Source organism: Meleagris gallopavo, chromosome 4, assembly GCF_000146605.3.
Source record: "Meleagris gallopavo isolate NT-WF06-2002-E0010 breed Aviagen turkey brand Nicholas breeding stock chromosome 4, Turkey_5.1, whole genome shotgun sequence".
NCBI lineage: Eukaryota > Metazoa > Chordata > Aves > Galliformes > Phasianidae > Meleagris > Meleagris gallopavo.
The window spans coordinates 858,594-867,016 of record NC_015014.2 but is presented as its reverse complement, the minus strand read 5'-3'; the positions used below and the strand labels follow the sequence as shown (position 1 = coordinate 867,016).

Genomic DNA, 8,423 nt, shown 5'->3' with positions numbered 1-8,423 from the left:
AACACAAAAGAGTTCAGCAGCTTAGCACAGATTCAGAAATGTTTGCGGAAACCATTTGCCATACTTTAGGAAGAAATCATTGCAACCTAGTGTGATATAAGTGCAAGTAGAGCCTTGTTGAAAAAAGCTGGATAATAAGAATGGCTAGAAATTGCAGAACGTAAAAACTGATATACAGGAATTTATAAAACAATTCTGTATGTATTCAACTGACTTTTTTGGGGTTCACAAAGCTAAGGAAATTCAGTAATTTCAGAAAGTTGCTGAAACCTGTCTCCTGAAGAACTGTCTTTACAAGTAGAATCTTTTCTAATTTATACCTAGTGTCTGGATTTGTTGTGAAAAACATACTGAGCAATTTATTTAATGGGAAGTCTTCCCTAAGTAAGGTAAAGGTTAGAGTAAGTTTCTGGATTGCTCCTCCGGAAGAAGCCTCTTAGCTACTTTTTTTTCCTTTATTGACTATTTGAGGTAAATTCTTATGTCTGAGTATTTCCTACTAGGTGGAGTTAATTTTTTGCTAGCTGTTTTTGATATTTTTCTCTTTTCGCTCTGTGTTTCTCTGGGTATCTTTTCATGTTTTCCTTTCTTTTTCTCCCTTTGGTACTCTGCAGTTTCTTTTACCACATTTGAGCACTTCAGAATCTTAATGTACTCATTCTCAGAAAATATGGAATATAACAACCCATGGCTAGGCTGGCTAGGCTACTTTCAATGCATAGGATGATCAGAATTTCTGTTTGTTTTATTTCCTAGCACTTCACACTTCAGGAAAACACACGTAAGTCTGTTTCCAAGAATTTTTTTTCAAGTGTTCAGTGAGAGTATATCATTCTATATATTAAAAACATACCTATTTATATCTTTAATACTGCAATTTTTTTAAAGCATCTAGTTCTCTATGGCTAGTGATTCTGTAGATCTCTGTTCGTTCAGCTCATAATGTAAAGTTGATACTGAGCAAACTGAAGAACTGAAAACGTTTCCTCATTCTTCTTCAGTCTTAAAGAGAATATAGGCACTTTGAAATGAGGAGCATTTCTCAGACACATCACAGAGATTGGAATATTCTGAGCATTCAGTAAACTGAAATTCTCCTCTTTCCAGTGAAGTTTCTAGAATAAATTAAAAATGGCAGGTTATGAATGACAATTGTTGTAATTTCAATACAAAACAGCCTGATTGTATCTTTTTGTTTTCACATCCCAGAGCTGGGCTTTTGTATCCTCTCCTGGATGCAGCAGGAGGACACATGCAAGATGTTTCTATGCTGTGGTGCACTTAAATCATTATTCAGTACATATTACTAGAAGAATCTCTTGCAACGACAACACGCAGTTTCAGTGTTCAACATTCACAATGTGACTCATTGTGTACATGTATCCATTTGGCAAATGATTTGCAGAGATCTTTACTTCCAAAAATCAAATCTTACTTTTGTATGGCAACCAGCTTATTAATTTATGAGAGAGCTGGAGCCAAACAAAATTTTCTTGTCTTCTCATCAGTAAACCAAAACCATCACGCAAGTCTAGAAGGTGTTGCTTTTGCTTTGCACTGTACCACAGAATCAGTGCTGTCAAATTCAGTAGATTTATGACATTTTTTGGTCCTGTAATATGAAGAAGAGACCCAGGATTTTAGCCATGTTTCTTACTTACGTAATAAGTAAAATTATGATATGTCCATAGGCAGTAGTTTACAGAAGGTCATCTAATCAGTTCATCCCAGATCACAAACACTGTATTACTGAATGAAAGAACCCAGTATCCTACAGTATGGGACAGATCCTGCTGTTTACAATTGCACACGAAGATGTCAATTACTCAAAATGATTGGAAAGAAAAAAGGATAATTATTCTCTATTCTCCAAGCCCTGGCACACGAGAAGAGCTGCAATGTGGGTGGTGCACTCTTGTGCTTTTGGGACAGCAATACGAGGTATGCATCTCTGAAAGAAATATTTGCAGCAAGGTCTTTTTCTGGAGTTTCCATCTTTACATAGCTTGTTCAGTCTGCTAGTTGATATAAAGGTACAATATGAGAAAATGTCTTGAAAAACTAAAAAAAAACCCTACGTACAAAAATATAAAGGCTGCTCCAAATGTAATGTCTCCTACTTTATTTTGTTGGCTTATGACAATAGAGGTGGATGTCGGTGGCATGGCAGTAGATGTTGAGCCTTCCTGCCAGTATTCCATTACATTTTGTTGCTGTGCAGAGGGGCAGTCTGACAGAATGGTGGCTGACATAGAAGTGCAGATGAAGCCAACGTGTGGCATTGAATTCCTCCATGCAGACAAAATGGCACCCGCTGACATTCACTGATGTTTGCTGGATGTTGATGTAGACCAAGCTGTGAAAGTGAGTACAGTGAGGGGTGGGTGATGTGTTTCAGCAGTGATGACAGTGGGCTGGATCCACTAGTGCAGATTTTTATGAGCATGGCATGCTGTCTTTTGCTTATTGCTAGTGCAAATACATAGCTAATAGTGTGAAAAATAGTGTTTTGTAGCTGATAATTTGTTCTATCAATTAGTGTTATTGTACTCTTTGCATCTATTCTAGTTTCCATGCAAATAAATAGGAGGCATTACTTTCAGAGTGACCTTTGTAAATTTAGACAACAAGTGGATATGCTCAGTCTGGTTTTGCTTGCAGTTACTGTCAGGAAGTCTGCTTATAATTGCCATTTGCTAATACAGAATCATAGAATCATGGAATCACAAGGTTGGAAAAGACCTACAAGATCATCTAGTCCAGCTGTCCTCCTATTGCCATTACTACCCACCAAGCTACTAAACCATATCTTGTAGCAGCTCATCCAAGTGCAGAAGCTGGCACTTGGCCTCGTTGAACCCCATCCCATTCACCCATTCCCATTCATATCTCTTACTGATAAAGAGATAGGACAGTAATTAACAGCATATACATGATTATTTATGATTATTGGAGGTTTGAAATTAACTTCGCCCACTTAGAAATTGAAGATCCCACATGGATTTTATGTCATGACATAAAATTAAGTAAATAAACCAAAAAGCCCAATTATATTTTTTTCAAGGCAGGTTGATTAGTGTATACTACTGTTGTGGTGCTGCTTTTGCACATGAGCAATTTTTTTCCTAAAATATATATATATGTAAAATATACGGGACACGACCTTTAACATTATTTAGGAACATTTTATATTTCACATTAAGCTATTAGATTTCCTGGTCTTAATAAAGGCACTGAGTTTCTATAAAAGCACTGATCCTATTAGCTACATAATGACAGTATCATTTAAATAAACATTACTTCAGTATCATTTAAATAAACAAAGATTATAATTAGAGCTGAATTCTATATACCTATCCTACCTGATTAGTGTACAGCATCAACAAATAAGCTAGCTTCAAATGAATAAAATTAAACCTCTCTCATCTTCCAAAAAGGTTTGACTACTACAGCAGAACTGTGATTATAAAATAATTTAGTGATCTTTGTTGTAATACAGTCAATGTAATTTTCTTTTGTGTTAGATAGTAAATCATGGAAGTTTTTGAAACTTCTCATCGTACCTGACAGCTCAGCTGCTGTTAAAATTCTCGTCTGGTGTAAAGCAAAGGAATCTGGTTCTGCATCTTACTTGGTCCTCTTTGCCAAACAAGGTTGCCATATCTTACTCTTTTGTCACACTTGTGTAGACGAAGATTGCAGAGGTAGAAGAGAGCACAAATAAATCCTCCAGTTTTCAGATATTTACAGCCTCATTTGCGGTAAGGTCCTGAGATGTAATCTTGTTCTGGTTATAAGAAAGCTAACATTCAGTTACCTAGAACATAATGTTAATTTATCAATAATTTACTCTTTTAATGCACTACTTTTAAAAAATACTGCAGATTTTAATGGGACAGGACTTCTTTGTACTAATCTGATGCAAATGTTATATATAAATCATGTCCTAAAAATGGATCCACCTAATCAAAGTCTTATGTTCACCTTGTCATTTCTTAAAGCTTAGCATTCAAGCAATGCAGCAGAACCACCTCTGTTCTGAACTCGGTGGGATGTGAAATATCAATATAGCAAGCAAGCAGCACTTCTCTGTGTAGAGACAGAACATCAAAGATGTCAGGATTAATTATAAAATGGGTTGTCACAAGTACCATCTATGCTAAAAAAAAACAGATAGAAAACAGAATTTAGGATGGGGGTAATGTGCTTTTTTAAAAAATTAACATTAAACACTAAGTTCATTTCTGTGTCATGAGACAGAAACTGTGCCATCTGGTAGCAGAAGGAAGCTCTTCAGTTTCTAGTCACAGTGAATACTGTTGGCTCAGCTGATGGTTATAGCTGTACTGTGTATTCTAGTAGAATTGCCAGAGTTATGAATAAATGGTGGAAACTGAATACCAGGAATAGCTAAAACGCATTAGTGGAAAAGTCTGCTTGGATTAATACCCACTGCTTTTCATTATGGAATTTGTGCATTAAAATCCCTATTGGATTAGTCTCAGTACAAACGTTACTATATTGCTTCTGATATCCAGTCTAATGTTGGAGCGACTTTGTATAAAACAGCTAGAAGAATATCCTAGACCAGAGTTAACAGATTGCTAACATGAATACATGCTACTCTGTTTATATGAGTCAATTTACCCCTACACTAGGAATATCAAGAAGTCTGGTGCTAGCCACAGGCTAGAGCTGAGGTTGTTGCATTGAAATTGCCAAGACTATGACTTGGGAACAATTGCCTTTGGTTGCTCACCTATGTGATCACCAATAATGTTCAAAGAAAGATAATGGAAATATTAGGAGTGACTGTGGGGCTTTGGAGTCCCACTGGTGTTTTCTGTCCTGCCACCAAAGGATACAAGGTTCCGTAAGATAGGACATAGCTTTGTGGCAGGTGAAAAATGCAGAGCTTTTATGTCTGTCTCACCTCAAGTGCCTGTACACAGGTCCACTCCTCATGGGAAACAAATACGTCGAGTTGGAGGTTTGTGCACAGATGCTATTGAAGTTAGAGATGAAGAAGGATAGCTCACATCACAGGAATGCCGCAGGGGATGGTAATGTCCTTTTAGGAAAGCCAGGCTGGGAGATCAGGAAGGGTGGTTGTTACAACATACAGAGGAGCAGCTCTGCAAAGGAATGAGCACAGGGACAGCTGACAGTTTATGTGTCAGGATCAGTGAGGTTGCCAATTTGTGCATGCCATGCTAGGCTTTTGTCCAGTAAAAACGATGGTAAAGGCCCTCTCTAATCATCTGGAATAATCTTAATGTTTCAGGCTCTGGTTCTCTGCAGCACCAGTATATGATGGAAGAGTAATATGGCAGGGTGCAACCTATCTGGGATACTTGAGAAATATGTTGATGCGTAGCTGGTGAATAAGATGATAAAGGGAGGTGTGTAGTTGTCTTTATTATCTTATGGAATTGTATGGAAGTGTATGGATGTGTAGGGAAGATGAAGCTAAAATTTTCATAGTGTGTACCGCCAAGGTTGGTGAGACAACAGAAAATGCAACAAATTCTGAGTAATAAAAGAAAAAAAAAAATAACATGAGGGCAATCAAACTCTAAAGCAGTAGGCAAGAGATGCTACAGAGTCTCCAACACTGAAGGTACTCAAAGCTCATGTGAACAAGACTTTGAGCAACCTGATCTTACTGTGAAGTTAGCTTTACTTTGGAGCAGGAGTGTACCAAAGGTTCCTTCCAAATGAAGTTATTCTGTGTTTCTGTGATTCTTAGCAGACCACAGAATTTTCTCTGGCCCTGAGATATACTTATGCCCATGCATCTAAACTCTCTTAACACCAGAAGATGACCACATACAGACTGATCACTGGGAGCAGTCCTCAGCCCATGCTGTTAAATGAATCGTGTGGAAAAGCTACCCTGTAGCAAGTCTAAACAACACTGGGGAGTTTGCTAACATTTTAAATTATGGAAATTGATTAACCATTGCTCAAACATATGGTCTGGCCCCTTCTTTAGTTATTAATTTGTGTATAATCATACTAATGAGTGTAAACTGTAGTTAATAATCAGATGTGATCTTCTAAATGTCATCTCATCTGTAATATATAAAACATTCAAATAGTCACTACAGTGTCTCAATTCCTCTGACAGACTTTCTGCTATCAGAATGTAAGGATAAATTTAGTAAGTGTTCTGTAAATATAATTAATTCCTACACAGTTGAAAACAATTTTGTAGGTCACAGAATTAGTCTCATTTTTGAAGAAGAAAAGTGTTTTAATACAAATGCTTGATTTTCTAGTTTTCCTAAGACTGACTTGATTTGAGAAAGTACCATCTAAATAGAGAGTGATGAGTCATTTTTTTTTTTAAAAGAAAGGCCTTTGGTACAAAGTATTTATCTACCAACTGTTTGAAATGCTTCTTTCTGTTTTTAAGTTGTCATAGAGCCAAATCCTGTTTTCAGATAGAAGCACGTTGCTACCCTGCAGTCAGCAGAAATGAAGTCACTGGAATCTGTATGTGAATTATAACGGTACGATTTGGCTCGAACTTTATAGTACTTCTGTCTCGTCAGTTTCAACAAATTACTCGATTTAAACACAAAGATTTATGCTAAGGGCTTTTCAATATATTTAGCGCAACTGGCTGATGCTGAAAATGTGACAGTAGTTAGCAGCTGACCTTGCAGTATGGCCAGTAATCAGTTTTCCTGAGATGAAATGCCCCTTGGGATCAGTCTTGCACAGTGCACAGCATTATGGTTGCAGTTCTGCCAACTTGTTCAACATATACTTGGTATTAAACATCTGAGTCAGCGCATAAAAGTAATTAGGTTGCTTTTGTATTCAGAGATAAATATATAATAAAATGCTTGCTTGGGAACTGTACACACATTACCACAGGTCTGGCTTCCTATCTTTCCAGCTTGAGAACTATGGATTATAGCCGTCCTGTCAAGATTTTATATTACTCTATACTAGGTAAATTAAAAAGGTTGTAACCACAATTGATACTGATGTACAGGCATGATAAATTGTATGAATTGTAGATTCATGCAAGTCCGAGAGCATTTCCTGATATAGCTAGCTGATGGCCCAAGTCCACTAATGGTTATAGCAAGAAATATCGGGTAAGATTAGTTTTGCTGTAGTAGTGGAAGTATATGATATCCACAACAGTGCCAAAAAGTTGAGTCTCAGTGTTGAGGAGAGTGCTGTTCAGTGAACATCCAGTCAGATCCTTCTTTCCTGAGTGTTACAATTGGAAAGATCAATGCAGTGAAAAGGTGATACAGGAGAGGAACAGAGTTACAAAAGAAAAGCGCTCACTCACCTCCAAAGATCTAGGCTCCCAGGAAAGACTGCACAAGGAAGGGATCTCCAGGGAAAAAATCCCTTCGCAATGGCAGTCAGCCCTCAAATAAGGTTTAAGAGAAGTAAACTCAGGCTCCACCTGTTCCAGTCACACAGCTGAATTGCCTTCACCTGTGTTCCCAGGCTGACTGGGTCCTTTCCCCAGGTGCTCAGTGGTTCAGGCTATGATTCAACAGTTACCATAAACTCCAACCCTTCCCAGTGTGAGCCAATGACTGAGCTGGTTGAAGGGTGAACCTTACTAATATAAAGATCTGATGCACCATGATGCTTGTACAATTGCTCATTATGATGAAGGTTGGTATAATATATATTATATAAAACATATATATTATATAATGTACATATTATATACATACTACTTTTCTGAAAGAATGGTCAGGCACTGGAATAGGCTGTCCAGGGAGGTGGTGGACTCGCCAATCCTGGAGGTGTTCAAGGAACATTTGGACGTTATGTTGAGGGACATGGTTTAGTGAGAGCTATTGGTAGTCAGTGGAGGGTTGGACTGGGTGATCCTGTGGGTGTTTTCCAACTTTAGTGATTCTATAAGATGTTTGACAGTCGATTCACGGTTGAAGGTTGTGTTCTTCTAGTGGCCATTACTTGGTGTTACTGGAGGCATGCAGTTGTTTGGTGCAGGTCCATTTAATGTTCCATCAGTCTCACACAGGCCATCACCAGGTGTTGTGCTTGACCTCACAGCAACACTAGAATATTTCAATGGCATTTTGCTCCTTCCGATGATCCTAGAGACTCAAAGACTCATAGAGAGTAGTACAGATGTTTCAGAGGTACCAGGAGGGGAAGGTCTGCCCTCCAGTGCAAAATACTGGTGTCTTAACTGATTATCAGTGCCCGTAATTTGGATCCTCAGCAGGGAGGCCCATGTTGTCTGTAGCATTTTCAGGGCTCTGGGTCTGCCATCTCGAGGCCTTCCATTCAGGTCCTGCAGGGTTTCACAGAGCCTTTTTGTCCAGCCCTGCAGGGACTGAGAGTTTGTCTTCAGCGCAGCCTTAAGAATACAGTAATGAGGCCTGCCCCTATATGGCAGGTGGAATTGCCAC

At 38.3% G+C, this 8,423-nt stretch overlaps 1 long non-coding RNA gene across 4 annotated transcripts; it reads right to left on the bottom strand.

Annotated features, from left to right (window-relative positions):
• Positions 1 to 650: 650 nt before the first annotated feature.
• On the bottom strand, positions 651 to 7,395 carry LOC104910500. Of its 4 annotated transcripts, none has more exons than XR_793113.2 (4): positions 7,316 to 7,395; positions 4,934 to 5,135; positions 3,564 to 3,787; positions 651 to 1,115 (listed from the first exon to the last, which is right to left on the bottom strand). It is a non-coding gene; the product is annotated as an uncharacterized LOC104910500 (long non-coding RNA). The 4 variants fall into 4 exon arrangements; XR_002113819.1 differs by lacking the exon at positions 651 to 1,115 and adding an exon at positions 2,279 to 2,356; XR_002113822.1 differs by lacking the exon at positions 651 to 1,115 and having other exon boundaries at positions 3,165 to 3,817.
• Between the last annotated feature and the right edge of the window lie 1,028 nt (positions 7,396 to 8,423).